The sequence below is a fragment of the Alosa pseudoharengus genome, unplaced genomic scaffold (genome assembly GCF_046254945.1).
Source record: "Alosa pseudoharengus isolate Yale_2024_CS ecotype anadromous, Long Island Sound unplaced genomic scaffold, YU_APseudo_1.1 YU_APseudo_1.1_scf_1, whole genome shotgun sequence".
In the NCBI taxonomy this organism is placed as follows: Eukaryota; Metazoa; Chordata; class Actinopteri; order Clupeiformes; family Clupeidae; genus Alosa; species Alosa pseudoharengus.
Genome location: NW_027468564.1, coordinates 33298329 through 33320018, shown reverse-complemented (window position 1 = coordinate 33320018; position 21690 = coordinate 33298329). Strand labels below are relative to the sequence as shown.

The 21690-nt window shown below is 48.5% G+C and overlaps 1 long non-coding RNA gene across 1 annotated transcript; it reads left to right on the top strand.

The window, feature by feature from the left end:
• The first annotated feature begins 18498 nt into the window (after window positions 1-18498).
• On the top strand, window positions 18499-21435 carry LOC143125805 (uncharacterized). The gene is made up of 2 exons (XR_012987320.1): window positions 18499-19445; window positions 20427-21435. It is a non-coding gene; the product is annotated as an uncharacterized LOC143125805 (long non-coding RNA).
• Window positions 21436-21690: the final 255 nt, after the last annotated feature.

The following is a 21690-nucleotide window of genomic DNA, read 5'->3' as shown; positions in this document are numbered from 1 at the left end:
CAGGGTATGTTTTGATTTGGTAATAACCCTCCCCTCTCTGGAAGGTCCCTGCATCTCCTCTTCTGCTAGCCCCTTCTATTTATGCCCTTCTGGCAAGTACCTTTCTCTCCCAGGCCCTGTCTTGTTTACTTTCACTCTTAGCCTTTGACAGTTCAGTCTCATGACTTCCAGTAAATGTTGCATAACAGTTGCACAAACAACACCTTTATAGTAAATGGAATGTTTCCAATAAACCAGCACACACACACACAAGTATTATTATTATGTCTAGATAAAATCACCACATATTCCCCCCTTTGAGGCTAAATTAGCCTCACTATGCAGCATAAGCAGTATTTAAACACAGGAGTGTGCCATAACCCCGTATATTGTCATGACACCTCAGGCTATATGCACAAGAGCAAGTTACAGGGGCATGGCGTCTACTATTAAAAACCTTATACTAAACATGAAACCTTAAACCTTATGTCAGAACTAATAAGAATATGTGTCGGCATTACCGACCTTATATGAGTAAGTACTGATATTAGTAAGCAGACCCTGAACGCCCAGATCAAGTGACAGAAGGACCAATTACTCGTAAGAACGAGTTGTGAAATCTCCCCATTTATCGACTAAAACAAATGGCTGGGACCCGAAACGGATACGTCCCCAAAGTGACCTGAAACCTCATATATTTCAACCAGTCACTTTTTGCACACGAGGTTAAGTAAAACCCCATGCTTCATGGCACTCAATGCACTAGGTATGGTATCAGGCATTGGCGCGGCCTAATCCGTCACTCATCTATACCCTACGGGCGCAAGGTTATTCCACAAACCTTATATATAAGAGTAAATGATAAATCAAGAGCCCTGGACGCCCAGAGCAAGTGACAGAACGACCAATTCCTTGTTATGAACATATGGCTAGGACCCGAGACGGATTTGTCCCCAAAGCGGCTAATGTGCTAGCCACTTTGAACATAAAAGAAATTTCATGCAACGGCCATTGGTGCCAAATCAGAGTTACATAACAACTTCGTGATCCTATTCGTCACTCACCCATCTTCCTTCCAGGTGTATGGCTCCTTAAGTAAAGCCTTACATAGAGTATATAAATGGTGTATATATGGCCCTTTTCTGGCCTTTCTGCACCACCCCCCCCCCTTTGTTACTCGCAACGTCATCCCCTTACTCCTCCGGATTCCTCCGGGCATTCACACTAGCGTGAGAACGGGTGAGCGCACCGGCCGCAGGCGCGCCACACCGAGGGGACGGGCCGCCATGCTCTGCCTTAGGTTGCCCCTGCTGGCCATTGGGGTCGTACCCGTCCTCGAGCACTGACCGCGCCGCACACCTGCCACACCACTAGGCGGGCCAGGCCCGACGTACGGTAAGTTGGGGTGAGGTGAGCACTTCTAGTAGCAAGCTTTGGTTATATCTAGCCAGGTTTGGATGGCCTTGCAGTTGAGGGCTAGACCTCATAAAATTGAATCAAGATTACTTAACGCGACTTATTCGTATCAGGTCACAGCCCATAACCCTACTTTCTTGACTCTGTCACCTGGGCGTGCAGTCATGTGTCTTGTGAATTACCTGTCAGTGTTGTGTATGTGAGTGTGAGTCAGTGTGTGTGTGTAGAGATGGGTGACTCGCAGGACCCCACCTCTACTCGTACATGACCGGGAGAGGAAACTCCGGGGGAGGAAACTCCTGTTCCTGCTCCCGCTCCTGCTCCAGCATTCGAGCGAGGAAGTCGCTCTCCATTACATGACCCTCGTTGAACTCGTTTTCCATTATTCGTCCCACACTAGTTTGCACTAAAAGAATTCTCTCACTTTCATCCTCCTCACCCCATGGTATCATTACATTCTGGACCACGAGCTGTCTAGCAACCACCTTTGAGCAAACCTTTCCACAACATTGAGTAATACAGCAAAACATTCCTACCACTAAGGCTGCTCCTAGCAATAACTTCCCCAGAAATGCTACAATCTTACCCCCCCCATGACCCAAAGGTGTCCGTCAGCCACCGGGTTACAGGGGCAAAGATTCCCGAGACATCCGGGATTTCATCAAACGTCAGTCCTTTTCCAGAGTTCTCATGGGCTTCCTTGTTGACGGCCTTGAGTCTGTTCATCGCGTTCGTGAAGTCATCCATGTTTTCGCCTTCACCTGGGACGTACGTACAGCACGAGTCTGTTCCAACGATCGCGCACACTCCACCTTCCTTTGCCAGTATCCAGTCCACTGCTATCCTGGTTTCCATTGCCATTCTCGTGGTGGCGTTCAGTCTTCTATCAAACGCGTTGAATGCGTCTATAGTGGCATTCATGAACCGCAGGGCGTTGTAGTGGATGTAGTTGATCCATTGAACATTCTTGGCGATGCCTACGGATGCTCCGTAGAAGGGGAGGGCGGCTTCAAATCCGGCGAGTACCTCGTCCCGTGCCTTGAACTGTCTCGGGACGTTGTGGGGCTGTCCAAACATGTCCATATACACTCCATCATCAGCGTCTCTTCGGCTTCTCCTCACGTTCCCTTTTATCGGTGTCTGCTTGTTGTCCCCTGGGCCGGTCGAGTTCAATGTTGAGTTGCGTTCTGACCAGGGGACTACGTAGGTCTGCTGGGCCAGGATGACCCTGGCACACTTTCCTCTCCAGTATTTTGGAAGGGTGTTTCGCAGTCCCCATCGTCTTCCACAGGCCCACCATAAGTCTGCCAGCGGAATATCTTGTTCGTACATCCAATTCACGCTCAGCATCGTGGTGTTTACTTCGACTCCAATCCTCTTCCCGTTGTTGCTGCTTTCTACCAGGCGAAACGAGAGGCTGTTGGATTCGTGGACCCACTTTGCTGCACAGCGTCCTTCAAATGCTCCTACATCCTTCGCGCCCCCCTTGACTGTGCTTTCAGTGGGGTGTACTTCAAAGCATTCAAACTCTACGTCTTCTGGTATCTCATAAAGGTAGTGGGTTTTCCTTGCTACCCTGGCCCCCATGCCTGGGTAGTCTTTTCTACATCTTGCCTCGTTTTCTTGGAGTTCGTGCGTTCTTTTTGTTCGTTCGGCATATAGGGGGCCTATTCCAGTCCACCCTCTCCGTAGCTCCTCACTTCCTAATCGCACAAGGCATCCAAAAGGAGAGAGTTTGTCTTCCTCGTATTGCCTTCCTGACTCTTGGTGCACTACATCCTCTTCTCCGGTTCCTGGTGCTGGTAGTATTGTCAGTTTCGGTTTCACTGCCGAGCACACATAACACCCTCCTTCTGGTTTCACTGTCTTTGCTGTGTATTTGGCCCATTGCATCCATGAATTATTCTCCCAGGCGCCCAGAGCGCCCGTGGATCTTTTCCTTCTGTTCTTGGTTTGAGTCCCATTAACCTGTTCCTTTTTCAGGACCTTGGGAAGCATGCTTGTACTATTTACATTCTTGCTCTCATTTTTGCTTTGAGTCTTTGCATTATTCAGCACCGGGATGTATTCGTTACTTCCCGATGCTTCTGGTTCTGGTATGTGTGTCTCATCTCCTGATCCTTCTATGTACAAAATATTGTCCGTATCTAGGGCACTGTCGTTGAGCAGCTCCTCTCCATCTCCTCGCAGAGAGTCATTGGGGGTAGCAGTCTGCACCCCCTTCGTCGCTCTCGTCGTTCTCTGGGGAGCCCGGGAGGGGCCAGTCAAGGGCCTCTTCGAAGCCTCCAATCCAATGGGTACCGGGGGAACTGCCCCAGTTGGTCCCTTGGAGAATTCGTCTTGTTTCTTGGCTGGTCCCTGGGCGGTCATCCCCGGAGTGGGGGCCGCCCGTGTCGTGCCCTGAGTCCGTCGGCCTCTCCACCACAGGCTCCGCAGGAAGCCGCGAGCCCTGCTGAGGAGGTGTCCGGGGGGGAGGCGTATGGACAGTGGGTAGTCTGAGTGCGTCGAGGGCCTCGGCCATTTCTGCGGCAGATGGCTGTGCTCCACTCTGGTCGTCAGCAGGGGCGTCGGCTGGGTATGGGTAATCCCAGTCGCCGTAGAAGTCCCCGAAGTCGATGGTGTCGTTCCCCTGCTGGTGGGGTGGTGGCGATGGCGGTGCTTCTTCTTCCGGCCTCGGCGCTTCTTCGGCGTCGCTTCCTGTGAGGTCGGGTGTGTCCGTGGCATGAGAGTGGGCTGTAGGGTCGGCTGGTGGACCACCGCTGGTTGAGGCTGTGGCAGGTCTGGATACTTGGGATTCGGGAGTGGCTCCCACCTCAGGCGGATATCGCCTTCTCCTCCTCGAGCCTGGCTCGGCCCCAGCATCGCCAGCACCTGTAGGCACAGATAGGGGAGGGAGAACAGCAGGCACCCTAGGTACATTGCGCCCAGGGCCATCAGCAGGAGCCGGCAGTATCCTCCGCCTCGTACTCCTACGCGTACTCGGTCCTCCCCTATGTTCCCCACCACCATCATCCTCCCCGGGGGAGTCTGGTGGGGGTCCTGGCGGGCTCTGGTCCCCGTCATCGTCCTCCGACTCCTCTGGATCTCTCGCTCCTTCTGGTGGCACCGCCCTGTAACAAGAGTTAAGGTGATACCACAAATCCGATCCTTGCACTCTTACCGCCCGGGGGGTGGCCTGGGTCACTCTGTAGGGCCCTTCTGCCCTGGGGTCGAGACACGATCTCTTAAACACCCTCAGGTACACCCAGTCTCCCACTCGGATCGGTCCTGGCTCAGTCCTCCGCTCCCGCGCTCTCTCTCTTCTCTTCTGCTCGTTGAAAACTGCCCTGTGAACTTGAGAAAGCTGTGAACCGTGGTGTGGGCATTGCCCGCCCCGTCACCATTTCGTGCGGGGTCAGATGCGTAGTTCGATTTTTTTCACAACGCATTTTCATCAGCGCGATTGGCAGCGCGTCAACCCAATTTAGGTTTGGTAGATTTGGATCGTCGTGCGCACTTCGGACGATCTTCGCTATTTTATTCTTCAGCGTTCCGTTCGCTCTTTCGACCATCCCCTGAGACTGCGGGTGGTAAACACAACCAAACCGAGTCTTGATGCACAGCGCCTGTGCAATCTTTTTCCACGTGTTGGCCGTAAACGCTCGGCCATTGTCGCTGCTGATTATTTCTGGGATCCCAAACCTGGGTATCACCTACCTCGCTAGGAATCGAATCACCGTTTTCTCGTCCTGCCCTCGGCTTGGACAGGCTTCTACCCATCGTGAGTAGCGGCATATTATTACCAGTACGTGTTTGTACGTGTTCACCGTTCGACCCATGTCGATGTAATCCATTACCAGGTGTTTGAACGGTCCCTCTGGGAGTGGCACGTGTCCCAGGGGCCGTGGTCCTATGCCTATTGTTACGTTGTTTCTGTAATTGTGTGTGGCAATTTCTTAACACGTAATTGATGCGATCTTGAAGGTATGGGGCCCAGAACCCTTTGTCAAGTATCTGCCGCTTGACCTCCCCCCTTGCGCAATGATCCACATCATGCGCATCATGAATGAGGAGATCAAGGAGCCCACTTGGGGCCACCACCCTTCCGTCATGACTCCGCCACACGCCATTCCTGCCTTTCGACGCACCCCTCTCTTCCCATAACAATGTTTCGGCATGCGGTGCCGCATGTTGTGCGTCTTTGATAGCGCTAAGCGTGAGCAAAGGATCCACAATTCTAAATGTTCGTCCGTCAGGCAAGGTTCGGACCACTGGGGCTTGTATCACTGTGTCGGTTGCTGTGAAATAGCGATCAATTACGCCTGGCGAGTATCTAGCTTCACAAGGCTTGTCGCAGCACTCAGGGCAGCTGGCCCTCTGGCATAGCGCACAACAGGCGGGATCTACCTGGTGCTCATGGTCGTCATCACACCATTGGGAGCACCACATACACGTATTGTAGGGGTAGGGGCATTTTGTAGGGCAAGGCATACTGTGCATCGCCCTGTTAAGCAGTATTTTGTGCGGCTCGTTATCCTGTGGGGATTTAGGGGCTGTATTCAACTTCCTAGCCTCTAACGCCGCTTCCTTTGCTGCCTCATCTGCCTGCGCATTTCCTAGGGTAATGTAGTCCTGTCCCTTGCAGTGCGCTTTGCATTTGCATATTGCGAGTGTTTTTGGACGCATCATGGCTGCTAACAACAACTGAATCTGCTCTAGATGCTGAATTGGGCTCCCATCCGATTTCTTGAACCCTCTCTGTTTCCACTGGGCGCCATGCACATGGCAAACATTGTGGGCATAGGCGCTATCTGTATGTACGGTTGCATCCTGCCCTTCTGCTAAAGAACATGCTGCTGTCAGCGCCTTTAATTCAGCTAGTTGCGCTGAACATGGTTGTGTGCACGGTTCGCTCATAACTGTCACAAAGGTTTCTGGACCTTTCATCTGCACTACGCTGAACCCTGCATGCGTCTTGTTGTCATAGTTATGGCTAGAACCATCCACAAAGTAGGTGATTCCTTGTTCTAACGGCTCACTCTGCAGGTCTTCCCTCAGCTTGGAGAAGGCGATTGAGTCCGCCACACAGTCATGTGGCTCGCCCTCATAATCAAGCGGGATGAGATCCGCCGGGTTTCCTGCCGTGTCGCATGCCTTTATAGTGACATCTGGGCAGAGTGACAGATTGTAGTACCTCAACTGCCTCTGAGGCGTCACGCAGAACTTCCCTTGTTCCACTAACTGCGCTATTGCGTGGCTGGTGTGTATCACCACTGGCCATCCCATGGTAATGTTGGAAGCTTTGACGTATGCCGAATATACTGCTTCAAGACCCTGGAAGCATGGTGGGTAGCCTTGGGCCACCGCGTCCAGCTTTGAGCTGTAGTAGGCGATTGCCTGTTTGCCGCGTCCATGACACTGTGTCTGTGCCACGATCGCGGTCATGTACGCGTCTTTTCCTGCTTCCTTCCTGACCGACACGTACAGATAGAAGGGTCTTCCGTAATCCGGTAGTGCAAGTGCAGGTGCTTGCTGTAGTTCTCCTTTGATGCGTTCAAACGCTTCATTTCCATCCATTGTCCATGTGAGACGGTTCCTCAGGTGGCTGGTTCCAGCTTGCACGATCATGGCTCGTAGTGGGGCTATCTTTTGTTCATAGCATTCCACCCAGTCGCTGCTGAAACCTATGAGTCCAATGAACGACATCATTTGCTTCACTGTGTTTGGCTTTGGTGCCTTGGTAATTGCCTCAATGTGTTCTGGGGCGATGCCCTTGTGCCCATGCGAAATTCGGCGACCTAAGTAGATCACCTGGGGCTGTGCAAATTGTAGCTTCTTCCTTGATGCTTTGTACCCCCCTTCGGCCAGAACGGTCAGTACGTAGACTGTATCCTTCTCACACGTTTCCTGGTCCGGTGAGCATACCAAGACATCGTCAACATACTGCAGGATCGTGCTCCGGCACACGATGTGTTTTAAGTCCTCCTTAAGCGCCTGGTTGAAAATGTGCGGTGAGTGCTTGAACCCTTGTGGGAGCCTTGTGTACTGGAACGTCTTGCCTTGATATTTGAATGCAAAGAACTCCCTACTTGTGGGTGCCACTCGTATCGTAAAAAATGCTTGAACCAGATCAATGGCGGAGAACGTTGTTGCGCTTGCCGGGATGTTAGTCATCAGTACGTTAGCATGTGGGACGTCCGCTGGATAGTCCTCGATGCGTTCATTAACGGGTCTGAGGTCCTGGACCATTCTCCATCGCACTCCGTCTGCTTTCAGTACGGGAAATATGGGTGTGTTGCATCTTGCGCTTGGGACTTCCTCTAAGACTCCTGCTCCCAGGAGATCTTCAATCGTCCCTCTTATTCCTTCAGCTGCTTCTGCTGAAATGGGGTACTGTGGTTGGAAAGGCAGCGTCGCTCCTGGTTTCAGTCTGAACTCCACAGGGCTCGCTGACTTGACCAATCCTATGTCACCATCTCCTTGTGACCATACCACAGGCGGCACTTTTCTCAATATTCTCTCTGTTCGTTCGGTGCCTGTCTCTGTCGCCTTTTGTAGCATCATTATTTTCCAGGGGGTCAGTCCCGGCCTCCCTGTCTACTTATCCGTCTCATTGTCTATGTAGTACTTCTTGTATTCCTCCCATTCTGGGTCAGATTTGTTGATGGGCACATGGTTCTCCTTATCCCAGCATCGATATCCTGCTCCTCCCAGTAGGCCATACATGCAGTATGGGTTGCCATAGGGGCATCCCTTGACGTAAGGTATGTCATGAACCTCCTCCGAGGCCATTTGCCTGCCCTGATGGCCTTCCGGGGAATGTGTTGCTGGTTGTGCTGCCCTTTTCTTGGGGCACCATGACAGATGTCGCATGTATGTGCTCCATTCCGCGTCTTCTTTGCTGAATGGTACATGTCTCGTTTTGTCCCAGCAGCGGCGCCCCGCTCCTGGGAATAGGCGGTAAAGACAGAATTGATTCCCATATGGACACCCTTTAGCATAGGGTATCTCCTCTTTCTCCTGCGGTTCTGTGTCCATGATCTCGATCACTTGTGGGACTCCCCACACGGTGACTGGTCTGTCCAACTTTATCCTGAACATTGGTTCTCCTTCACAGCTTATGGCCGTTTGCAGTCGGTCGTTCCCGGTGTCTTTCCATTTGATGCACTTGGCCTCGAGCATCACTAGGCCCATTTCTCTTGCCCTGTGACCTATGGCCACTCTCAGGGTGATATGTGGCATTGTTCCGGGCATGTTGAAGATTACACCCAGATCCCATCCTTCCACAAATTACACCTCAGCGGCCACTCCTTCCCTGGCCACCACTAGTGCGCGTATGTCAAGTGGGATGCGTCCCCACTTACCCACTTCCCTATTCCATTTTTCTTCTCTCTCTTTGTTTGGCGTTTGGTCGAATTTTATCGTGCAGTGAAAAGGGCATCTTGGCGCCCTCAACTGAGCATGAAGGCTGTTTATTTGAAAGGCATGCTCGTTGTAGACCACTTGCTCTATGTTTGGTTCCAATCGTCCAATCCAGTAGACCTGGTGAGTTTCAGTTTGAGATGGGGCACTTATTCTTAGGGCCATTTGGGTTGCCAGTCCTGTTATCTGTACTCCTGTTGGGGAACACTCAATTTGGAGTCTTAGGTTGCATAGTGCATCCCGTCCCAGTAGGTTGACGGGCGTGTGTTCTGATATTAAGACTGGTATCCTGATTTCCTTGTCTTCTATTTGGATTGATACTGGGTCTGTCATTGGAATTAGCTGCGTTTTTCCCGAGAAACCCACTGTCTTCATAAACTTTCCTGAAGACCTGGGGAGGTGTTGGGCATCTTTTGGGTGAAGACAAGTATACGTTGCCCCTGTATCCACTAAACATTCTACCTCCATGCCCTCGATTAGAACCTGCAGCATTGGTTCTGCGTCAGCTCCCCTTGTCAGGGCGGGGAACTGACCCTCCCCTGGGTTTTCTGGGCCTCGTCAATTCCAGCTTCCCCCGTAAGGGGAGACTGGGCCAGAGGGTGCCTGCATTTGCTGTGGAGCTCTCCCTTGTTGGGGAGCATAGTTTCCCCCTTGCATTTGTCCTTGATTTGCCTGTCCTCCTTGGTTGTTCTGGCCTCTGGCTTTTGTTGGGCAATTCCTGGAGATGTGGCCTATTCCTCCGCATATCCAACATTCAATGTTGTTCCCTTGGTTTTGCTGACCTTGGTATTGTCCTCTTCCATAGCCTCCTCTGCCTTGTCCTCCTCTTCCCTGGCGGGATCCTCCTCTGCCTCTTGGCTGGTACCATTGTTGTCCCTGTTGCTGTTGTTGTGGGGGTCCATATGGCGCTTGCTGCCATGTCTGCATCATGGGCTGCACAGGCTGTGGTTGCATCATTACTGGCTGCTGCACCATAGGTTGTTGTACCACCGGTTGCTGCGGCTGTGGGACAGGGGCTGTAGTGGGCATCACTGGAGCTTGGGTGGCTACCTTCTTTGCCCCCTTTGCCTCCTGGAGCTGCACATGGGTCAGCTTCCTTATGGTATCCTTTTCTTGTTGCTCCTCCCTGTCTTTCCCTTGTCTGTACAAAGTTACATGGTGCACTACTGCCAGCCTGAATTCCTCTTTGGGCATGGCTGCCACGCGCCAGTCATTGTCCAACTGTGTTCTTACTTCCTTGGGCAGAGCGTCCATGACCGCTCTCCTGAATTGCATGGTGAGGGGTCCTGAATCTTCTGGCCTTTGTTCCATCCTTATCGTCCATTCCTGCGCTGCCTTTTCCACGAAGGCTGCGGGATTATCACTATCTTTGAGTTTCTCTATCCAGACGGCTGAGGGGCTGTACTGGTTGGGGTATGCTGCCCTTAAGGCTTTCCATACATTGTTCCGGACGCTATCGAAACACAGGGCGTCTCGGCTGGCATCCATCAATCGCCCTAGTTTTTCTCTCTCCAGTACAGCCTCTGTGTCCGCCTTTCCCATTATCAGGCCAAGTAGATACTTTATATCTCCCACGGCCAGGTTTCGGCCTTGAGTCTCTGATTCTAGCCGACTTATCCATCTGCCCGCTCCCTCATGCAGGACAGGAAGTCGTGAAATGAGTCCATTCACATCCGAGTGGGTCCACGGCTGGTAGTGGGCCGTCTGGTTTTTTGTTATCAATGGTGCCATCACAACTGTTTCTTCTTCATCCGATTCCTCTGGGATGGCTTCCTTTCTTTCTTTTTCTTTTCGTGCCCTCTCTCTTTCTTTCCCTCCTTTTCCAGTTTATCCAACTCCTTCTTGTTCTCCTTTAGGCCTTTCTTGACTCCTCCTTCAATCTCGTTGAGTCCCTTTCGCACTCCTTTTCTGATCTCGTCCAGGCCTTTCTCCACTCCTTTTTTTACTCTACTGATTCCAAACAGCCCTGTGGCGAGCACACTGGGTGGGATCATCATTGGGAGCATTCCGGCCCGTCCTTTACATGCCTCTGTTTGTCGCTGGTGGGCCTTCACACCCTGTATTCCTTTGAACGATCTTCCGCAGCCGAAACACACTGCGGGGTCCGCTTCTTTCGGGACCTGTGGCAGTTCTCTTTGAACCTGCTCTGCGAGGAACTGTTCTAAGACACCTAGTCCTTCCTCCTCCTCTTCTGCTGACTCATAGTCTTCTCCCGAGCCAGCCTGGCTGTCTGCCCCGTCCGTGTCTTCCCCCTCGTCTTCCGCTATCGTGGTTGGCCCGCAGGATAGTTTGAAGGTTAGTCGGCGGGCCCCCTTTTTGTCAGAGGACTCCCGTCCGGTTTTCTCCTTTCTTACTCTCCTGTTTTTTCCTCAGTTCCTCGCTCTTCTTCATTTCTTCCTCTCTGAGCTTTCTTTCTTCTTCTTCTTGCGTTATCATGGCATCCATTCTTTTCAGGACTTCTGTCATCTCCCTCCTTAGGCTCTCGCCACAGTCCCTGCAGGCCTTTTTATATTTGACATGCTCTGGCGTGCTCCCTGGGCCTGCCCCCTTTTCTCCCCACTCCTCCACCTCTGTTATCTTCTCCATAATCTCCTCGGCCAGCTTTCCCTCTTCTGATCCGACTTTCCTGGCGGCTTTCAACCTTTTCAGACCTTCTTCCATTCTCATCATTTTTTTCTCATACCATTCTTCAATCCCTTGTTCTTTTCTTCTCTTGTTTTGGTATCTTTCCTCCGCTTGTCTAACGGCCTCTTCCACTTCCTTCCAGCATGCCTGGATGTACTTCTCGAGCTCCCGCCATAGCTCTCTGCACCCCTCCATTACAGGTTCCTTGTCCACCTGTGACCTTACCCAGGCCAGGGTTTTCAGGGCCTCTCTATCTTGGGCCTCTTTCTCCTCGTCCCCTGTGGCTTTCATCCATTTTTTCATGACTGCCTCCAGGTGGTCCCACAGATTTACATACCACTGTCTCTGTTCCTTCTCTCCCCCTTCAGGGGCCTGCTCCTCCCTTTGGCCTGGGAGGCGTGGGGGTTCGCTTCTTCCAGTTTCCGGGTCACCCGCACCCGTCCTCTGGCTCTCCCAGTGGGGCTTTTGGGGGCCGGGTACCGGAGATCCATTTGTCTCCCAATGTCCTTTTGTGCTTGCGTGGAAGTCACTTACCACCTGCTCTTCCATAGCCTCTTCTCCTCCTGTCCATTCCTTCCTTCCATCCGGCACTGTGCCCTCCAGGGGGTATTCTGGGATTGTCGTCCCGGTGGGGGATGATGGTGGAGATGGTCGTGCAGACGCCGGCTGGGGTGTTGATGGTCTCGACTGGGGATGAGCCTGCTCTCTTCTCATCCTCTTTATTTCCTTCAGCACCTCTGCGCAGGATCCTTCCAGTGTGATTCCTTTCACTACTAGCGGGGCCTGCACTGCCAGGTGCACCGTTGGGGCCTGTGGTCCATACACTGGTGCTTGTACCGCCAGGGCCCGCGGGTTTCTTTCTTCCAAGCGTCGGAATATCTCCCGCGCGTTATCTTCCTCTCGTGGCACATCCGGGTATAATTTGTCCTTTTCCCTGTATGGGGGAGGACGTGGCTCTTCCATGGGTGGAGCCCCTGGTTCTGATGTTTGAGTCAGAGCATCCAGTTCCCTTCTCGTGGGCTGTAGTTGGGGGCACTTTTCTGTAATGGGCGTTGTGGGCGGAGTGTCGGGCGGTGTGTCACTCTGGTCAGCCCTCTGCCTCTTCTTCCTTTCAGATATCTTTGCGAAGGCCTCCAGAGTGTTCAATTCCTTCTCTCTCTTTTCCTGCCTCCGTGTGCTCTTGTCATAGCCTTTGTAGTTCATAATTTTTTCCCTCATCTGCGCAATTATTGTCGGGTTGAGTGATCCTTCCTTTGGCCATGCTGTGTGGTCTCCTTTGTATCTCAGGAACCATTTATGGTTGATGCTCTTTACGTCTTTCTCAGCAATGGAATTCTCCTTTACTACTTCCTCCAAGGGTGTCATTACTCTGGTCGCCATCTTCTTTAGAAGTCGAGGCCGTAGTCTCTCCTTTCTTGTTCTGCTACGTCCTCCCGGTCAGTGCAGAACAGAAGATAGTCCTTTTTGTATTGCCTTTCCCTTTCCCTCTTGCACCTGTTCTGGTCTTTTTCTTCCCAGTCCAGCCGTAGGTCGCTCACTAAATACAGTATAGAATTCTGCACGTCGTCCCACTCCTTGAAGACAGTATTCAGTTTGCCTCTTCTTTCTTCAAATGTCTTCCCTTTATTGTTCACTGTGCTCACGCTCCACCCGTTACTCCCGTGCTCGGAGATTCTTATTGTCCACTTTTCTTTTACTTTCAGGTCACCCGATGTAGCTCCTCCTTCACTTCCGGCTGCTTGGGGCTGTGGTTCCTCCTGCTTCCTCACTGGCAGGCTATTAGGGGTTAGTTCCCCCAACAAAGAAAGCGTTGCTTTCAGGTCTATGTCGTCTCGATACTTGCACCTATACGGGAATTTACACTCAAAGGGGACTTCACCCACGTATCCTACGTATTCTTGGCCATTTCCGTCTCTGACGCTTATCTCCCAGTCGTGTTCGTCGTATTCAACGATATCTATGGCCCAGAGCACGTTCTGCTGTCCCTGTTCCATATACTTCTTAGAATCCTTTCTGCCCTTATCCGAGGAGCTCTTGAGTCTCTGCTAGTTTGATGTGTCACTTTTTTTTTTTTAGATGTCAGCGTCTTCGGTGAAATGGTAGACCTTATTGCCCCACATAGACTTGAAGTAGTCTTCTTCAAACTCCCTGTCTTCTTCTTCCGCACGACTGCGCTTGAGGGAGTCCCCTGTCTTGCCTCTCTCTCTCCCTCCGGCACCTGTTCTGGTCCTTCTCTTCCCAGTCCAGTCGGAGGTCGATTATTGTATATAGTCCCTTACCTCTCCCCAGTCTTCAAGGACAGTATTTAGTTCAGCCCTTCCTCCTTCGAGCACCTCTCCTTTATCGCTTGTGGCGCTCACGTTCCACCCTCTATTTCCGCTTTCCGCGACCCTTATTGTCCACGTCTCTTTTATTTCTGAACTGCCAGATATGGCTCCTTCTTCGCTCCCGGCTGCTTGGGGCTGTGCTCCCTCTGGTTCTTTCTGCGGCAGGGTAAAAGGGGTTAGCTCATACACCAGGGGAAGTGCTGCCTTCTCGTCTATTTCGTCCCGATTTCTGCACCTGAAAGGAAATCTGCACCCAAAGGGGAACCGCCCTACGTACCCCACTTGTTCCTGATCCTCTCGGTCTCGGATGCTTATTTTCCAATCGTGCTCGCCGTACTCAGTGATAGCTATGGTCCAGATCACGTTTTGTCGTTGATGTTCCATATACCTTCAAAGTTTCTCCTGGACCTGCCTAATGGGTTCCCCAACCTTTGCTAATCCGACATGTCACTATCGTTACTCCTTGTGTCCATAGGCGTTCCTAACTCTAATGGGTAAGCTTTCCCTATCAGGTATTCTACTTTCTCCAGTAGCTCTGTGTAACTATGGCACCTATATGCCCCGCTCACTAGGCCCTCTCGGTTTCTTGTAAATACGCACCACTTATTATCTTGCTGTCGAATGAAAGTGATATGCCACTTACTTTCTAAGTTCATTCGCTTATTTGTGGGCGTTACTCTGTTTATTCTCTCTAAATTCTGACTTTTATCTTATCCTTATAACTATCCTCCTTACTTTACCACCGCTATTTCATCAGTGGGGACTTTAAGCCCTTACCTTTCTTTTCAATAATATTTCTTCACTCAAAATTATCCTTTAACCTTTTATTTTATTTTTTTCACAAAGTACATTTATTGGCTTTATTTTCTCTTTTTATTTTATTGAAGCAAGTACAAAACTTTCATTTTAAGCAAGGTTCAGCAGATTACAAGTTTTAGCTAAGCAGTTATTGTGGAGTTTATTCAGCTAAGCAGTTGCTATAGAGAGCTTGCAGCAGTACCCCCCCCTTTGACTTTTCCTTAGTCCCCTATCTCTAATCTCTATTTGTCCTTCTCCTTCTTGCAGGTGGGGAATCTCTCTCAAACTTGTGCTTTCTGCCCTCAGGTGGGGCAAAGAGCTGGTCAACCACCGGCCTTGTGTTCACCCCGACAAACTTTCCTACCTGCTCTATCACTGTCTGTAGGGCCAATGGCGCTATGCGGGTGCCTAGTTTTGAATGGGTTCCTCCGTATTTGTCAAAATGGTCAACATGAACTGAATATTTATCCCTAGCGCTTCCTTCCTTGTTCCAGAATATTGACACTGACAAAGACTCTTTCATAAAACTGGCCAGCCTACCTCTGTCTCGGCCAACTATTTCTCTTATCTCTTGTTCTACGTCCCGCACTGGCTGGGGCTCAACCGGGCCGTGAACCTCCTCCTGCTGAGGCACAGTTGGATTGTCGCTTGAGCTATCCCAGGGGTTGGTGGGGCTGTAGCTTGTAGAGGGTGGTGGGTTGTATCTGGGGGTGGTTGGGCTGTTACCTGGGTAGGGAGTTGGAGCTCTCACTAGACCCCCCTGACCTGACTCCTGGCGCCCCTCTTCTTCGGACCCTAAGCTGCTGTAGCCTGTCTCTGGTGGGGCACTGGCTTCCCCCTGTCCAATGTCTGCCTCTATCTCTCCCACACTACTGTTTGAATCCTAAGCTTGGGCACCGCTGTTCTAGCATGGGGCTCGGGGGGGGCATCTGCAAAAACCTCCAACAACTGCAACAATCTTCTTATGTCCAGACTATGGTTGTTGTGCAACCTTCTTATGAATATGCCAGCAGCGACTTCGATTATGTGAGTCTGACGTCCGTCTGTCAGTGTGGCGATCCTCCTTCCCTCGCCGAACTCCTCTACCTCAAATGTGTATGTGTACTTGTCTCGCATCTATTGTGGGCCCACGCCCAGGCAACAAAACAAAACACAACGGCGCACACTCAGCTTTTACAGAAACAACAACAAATTATGATAAAATATATTTTGTTCATCACCCTTTTGTTCAGGACAGTTTTTTACACATTTTAACTCACAGCTAATATTGCAGTTTACCTATTAACCCGTTCTTTTCTCTGAAACACACATATATTTTAGGGCAGCCCGTGCTCCCCTTACACAAAATTCTATTTTAGTTTTCTCCTTGAAAACTAGATTTCCTCCTTGGAAATTAAAACACTATTTTAGTTTTCTCCTTGAAAACTAGATTTCCTCCTTGGAAATTATTACATGGCCATTTAGCTCAGTTTTCTCCTTGAAAACTACTTTTAACCGGTTTTCACAACCACAAAACGCTTTTTTTAAGATCAACAGTACAACCCAATCTCTGTCTTGTGTCTCCACTATTCTTTTGAGGATTCAGGTAAAACACCCCTTCCCGGCCTACCCACCGACTCCCACAGTACAGCCTTCCCTAATAATAAGCAAAACGCTTACCTTGGGCCCGGAACGCTGTACTGATGGAATCTGCTTCACCCGGGACGGAACTGCTTTCCTTGTTGAATCCTTTCAAATCTCGGTAGAACCTCCAGATCTGTCGTGGAAATTATCCACTTCCAGAAACCTCCAATCCAACTAGCACTCTGATGTCAAAGACCCGAAGGAGAACACCAAGACGAGAAATGCTGAAGACTGTTGATCCTTTATTCACCGTATTGCAGTGAGAATACAATCCAAACAGCGTCAGGACTGAACCGTCAGGCAATAGAGTGATGAGTTGCAGCTGCTACCCCGATGAGATCTGATCTGAATGTGCCTGAGCTCTCTCTTTTATGCTCTCAGGGGCCTGAGAGGCGTTCCTATCATCAGGAACGTCACCAGGCCCCTTCTAGCCAATCAGAACGTTTTGGGACTTGAGATATTGGTGGAAACTCCTTCTCATACAAACATTAAAAAATGTGTGTTGCTAGGCAGAATACATGTGATCAAGTTCTATGTGTAATCTGTTGCCAGGCAGGGTATGTTTTGATTTGGTTCTATGTGTTATCCCAACTTTGGTTTCACTTCCCCTCTCTGGAAGGTCCCTGCATCTCCTCTTCTGCTAGCCCCTTCTATTTATGCCCTTCTCGCAAGTACCTTTCTCTCCCAGGCCCTGTCTTGTTTACTTTCACTCTTAGCCTTTGACAGTTCAGTCTCATGACTTCCAGTAAATGTTGCATAACAGTTGCACAAACAACACCTTTATAGTAAATGGAATGTTTCCAATAAACCAGCACACACACACACAAGTATTATTATTATGTCTAGATAAAATCACCACAACTTCTTGTCCTCAGGTAGCTCTTGATAAACCTCGAGTAGATGATGCATTGGACATTCAGTCTGACTTTGATTTGTTGTTATCTCTTTCCCCAGGGTTGGACGGAGTGGGGGGTGCCATGGGAGGGTTGGACGGAGTGGGGGGTGCCATGGGAGTGTCCGACGGCAACCAAAATTTGGGTGATGGAAGGACTAGGATGACTGGGTTGCAAAATCAGGTCGATCACTTGACCGAACAACCTCAGTCTGAGTCCACCTACTTAAACCATGCCGGTGCCGGGGGTCCCTTCCCGTCCCACCCACCCCCTCTACCCCCCCGGTCTTTTTTCCCACTCATCATAAGAGGGCAGAAGATCAATTTGCAGATTGGTCCCTAGCTGTAACAAAGCCAATCCTAATTTTTGGTGATTCTAATTTGAGCCGCATTCCAAAATTCTCCCACCCAAATTTACAAATTGATAGCTTTCCGGGGGCAGCCTTTCACCACTTGACCGATCTAGTGAAAGAGACTCCAATCACGAAAGAGGTAGAACTTGTTTTTATTTCGGCTGGCATAATCAACTGCTGTAAATTCAATAAACCGGAGACGACATGGAAACAATTTTTGGACCTCAATCGGGCCTGTAAGGCTAGGTTTCCTAATGCACTTATCTAGGTAGCCCAGATTTCTTGGACTCCATAATTAGATTGAGGGGTTGCGGATCGAGTCAGAAACTTCAATGATCGGGTCCAGAGTAGATGTAAGCATTTTTTTGCCCAATTTAGACCAAAAGGATTTCCAGGTTAAAGGAACACGCCACCCAATGTCAGTAGTAATATATGTTCTTACCTTAACTTTCACGAGTTGAGTCATACCTCTCCCGTGTCGGTACGTGCACTCAAACGCTCTGGTGCGCGGCTGGACTGTGTTAGCATGTTGCTATGCTAGCGGTGTTTGATGGTAACTAAGCGTAGAAGTAATCAAAAAAATCCACGTTTTCCCGACTTAAATACAGTTGCACGAGTAGTTGATAGAAATGCTACGGCCACGCAACATGAAACGTGGCGATTTTCCAAGCGAATAAACCGGAGAACTACAATGTGTGGCGCAATAGCACTTGGGAGTACTTCGACCTAGCGTAGTAGTATTGTTAACACCTAATTGTAGATCCTATCCACCACAGAGTTTAGAATCCATGCTGGATCGACCCTCAGCCTCTCCCTCCTCTCTGAGCGAGAGAGAGGCACACACACTAGAGATGCGCTGATGGGCTATTATTTCAACCACAACTGCATAGCAAAACTTATCATCCATCAGCCATTCATCAGCACCAAAGTTTTTTGACCAATTTTCAAAACCGCACCCGCCCACCATCCGCTGGTTGTTTTAACCTGTTCATTCGCTAGCGCCCCTAGTGGTCGCGCCGCCGATCCCGAACTGATAACATCAAAGTTACAACAAACTAACAACAAAACTAAATAATATATTTTCATAAACAATGTGGCAATACAATAAGAACTAATATTCATACAAACACACACAATTTCAGATGCATAGGTCCTACAGTTCACTAGAAAACAGTTAAAAGAAAAACTGCTCATAATCAATGAATTGTAACCTGACGGTAACGTCTCCCAAACTAATCGTTCATTTAGTCATGTTACAGTTGTCAAAAAAGTTTTTTTTTGCCATATAAAATCATTTCATATCTAAAAGATGAAATCACAAGACTGGGTAGATTATCTATTCACATTTGAGTAGTTTATTATCGTACTCACATAATGGTGAAAAACGTGTATTAATTTTCCATATGACGCAATCAACATATTTCCGATCTCGTAGGGGTCATATAAAAACGTTTTTTTCCAAAACCATGGCTATATTACGAAAGCTTAACATGTCATTTACAATACTATATGGTTTTTATTCACTCAAACACATTGTACTCCTTGTTTTATAACAGTTTCCATGTTTAGCGCAAGTAGCTAAACTACTTCCGCATTTGACACCAGCCCATCTAATGTCATGATTCTTCTAACCATGGTTCCTGACCTGATTGACACCTGTTTTATCCAATAGTACTGGCTTTCAGCTTCAAAATGGTATGACGATTGCCTGACTTCGAAAGACATTGAGGTGTGATTGGTTAGTGCGTAACCAGACTTGTCCCCCTTGCGCCATTGTTCTCTCACATGCGTTGTTTACATTTGCGCAGATGCGCACAAGTCTTGTTGACGAACCCTGCCTGTGCCAGTCAGGTCTGCATACTTTTCGCAGTATTGGTAGACTTAACCAACAGAATTGAAGAGATTTAACAGGGAACAGGTTTTCAACATGCTTTCTAGCGAGGGAGAAGATGGCAACATGTCTTCTTGATGGCCTAGCTTCCAGCCACCATGGAATCCTATTTGAAGAAAGGCTAATTGGGTCCTGAACATGTAAGTATCTGTAGTTTGATTGCGTACTGAAATGAACATGCATTTAGAGCTTGAATGAGTTTGCATTCAGATATATTTAAGAAATGCCTATATGTAGAATTGCCTATATGTATTGGCTAAAGTTAGCTGTTTGTGAACTACAGTTAGCTAATGCTAGCTAATGTAATGAAAATGGCCTAGGCCAGGTAGCATACTGAAAGAACAAACGTCTGCCTATGGGCTTTTGTTGTTGTTAGAATTTCGATGGTATATTCATTGAGATAAAGTAGGTGATAATTACAAATGAAACATTTGATTTGGAACAACTATTCAAAGTTAGCCTTTGGTCTCTTGAGTTCAGTTTACTCCATTTTAAGACGTAAAACAGGCTTAGCTCATGCAAAAATGTTTCAAACCAGCACGGATATTTTTCTCCTCGAGGTGGATAGACTAATGTAGTGGTAGTAAAAATGTGTAGGTTACTGTCTCTGCACATGAGCAAAATGATAATAAAGGACTTAGCAAAGGTGTATTGTGTGGAGAGTATTTGCTGCAGCTGCTATGTTTTAATTAATCTAATTAGCGTCGCAATCGTGCAGCAAAAAAGTTAAGTAGGTCCTGTATGGAACTGATTATTTGCAGGGAAACTCGCCTATAGCCTGGCTAATTCTAATAATCAGCCTTCCACAACAGTCTAAGACCTTGCAGTTTATGATGTTACATTAACTAATTTTGTAATCTTCGATTTAATATCTTGTATGATAATATGCATGTTGTCGGGCAGATGACCTGTGTATAACTGTCAATCATTAGTAAAGTACATGTATTCCTCATGCTGACATAATAGGACAGGGAAATTTAGTCCAGCTTGTGTTTTGTTCTACAATATCAATGCCAAGTCAAATGCATGCTTATGTGTACATGCTATGTATGCATCTAATATGTAGGTTAGCCTATGGATTGTTTCCTGTATGTTTATCTCTTGCCACTTTTTCATTTCAGAGTGAACCACACCTGTCCCTGTCTCATCCCAGTCTCTCCCATCACTCAACGTGGCTGCAGAGGACCCTCTGTATACAGCTCACCCTTCCTTCCCTGTGTCCCTCCCATTGCCTTCTTCAGCTGAAGGGCCTCCAGTTGATCAGCACCCCACAGCTCTGTCCTGTCAGGTGATGCAGGCCTTCCACGAGCTACATGGGCAAGGCACACCACGAGCACTATGCAGAGCAGCCGCACCACCACAACTGCGTGCAACACCGCACGTAGCTGCTGCTTCTGTACCTGACTTAGCAGACAGATGGCATGGAGTTCAGGTGGATCTCCTGAAGTTGTACAGCACATTACTAGCTTAGTAATTGTTCTGGCTAATAGAACTCGGATGTGAACATTTTGTTTTTGTTATTCGGAAGACTGACATCACAGGGACAAATGTGAGGAAACCTCACAAACAAGTGCAAATCCACTGCAAGTGTCAACATCACAAGAGCTTACAGTAGAATACATTACTGCATTGCTAAATGATTTAGAAGTAACTAAACATTCATTTGGATAGGTTTTGGGTATATTTTGGAGTGGGTTAGGACCATCATTTAGATTCCCATAAGAAAATGCCTCATATTACCCAGAAATTAAGTCAGGATGGTTTGCTGTAGGATATAATGCATGGAAAAACTAGACACACTTGATATTCAGTGATTGATGTGTTGTTTTGTATTTGGTGATTTTGGATAAGCTATGAGACACTTGGAAACGCCTAAACATACCATATGAAATCTGCTCTGTAACACCTGTAAACCTTTACCTATGATGTTCAAAATTTACACACATACTACCATGATGTTGTTGAATCATGAAGTGCAGTTTTTAATTTCCTAAGACTCTCATAACCAGTTCCACACTACAATAAACAAACAAAACAGTAGGCGTTTTGTATTTTTTGTATTTTTTTTTGCTTTTGCAGCTGTAAAATTGAACACAGAATTAACTTAATAAAATACTGAATATGTTTGAAGTTGATGGCCCAGGTGTCCTCTTTACTTTAATCCATTATTATTATTATGCAATTTGTAGAGCCATAGATATTTAAGTTTAAAATGAAACCATCCAATATAGGCGGAAATTGCCCATTTATGCCTACTGCACCAGCAGGTTAATGTAGGCTATATGGGTGATGCAGCGCTGCTGACGTGAGGCTAGAAAGCCCTTGCCTGTTCTAGAAAGACTGATCTTATGCAGCAAATATATTAAAAGGCTAAAGTCGTACATT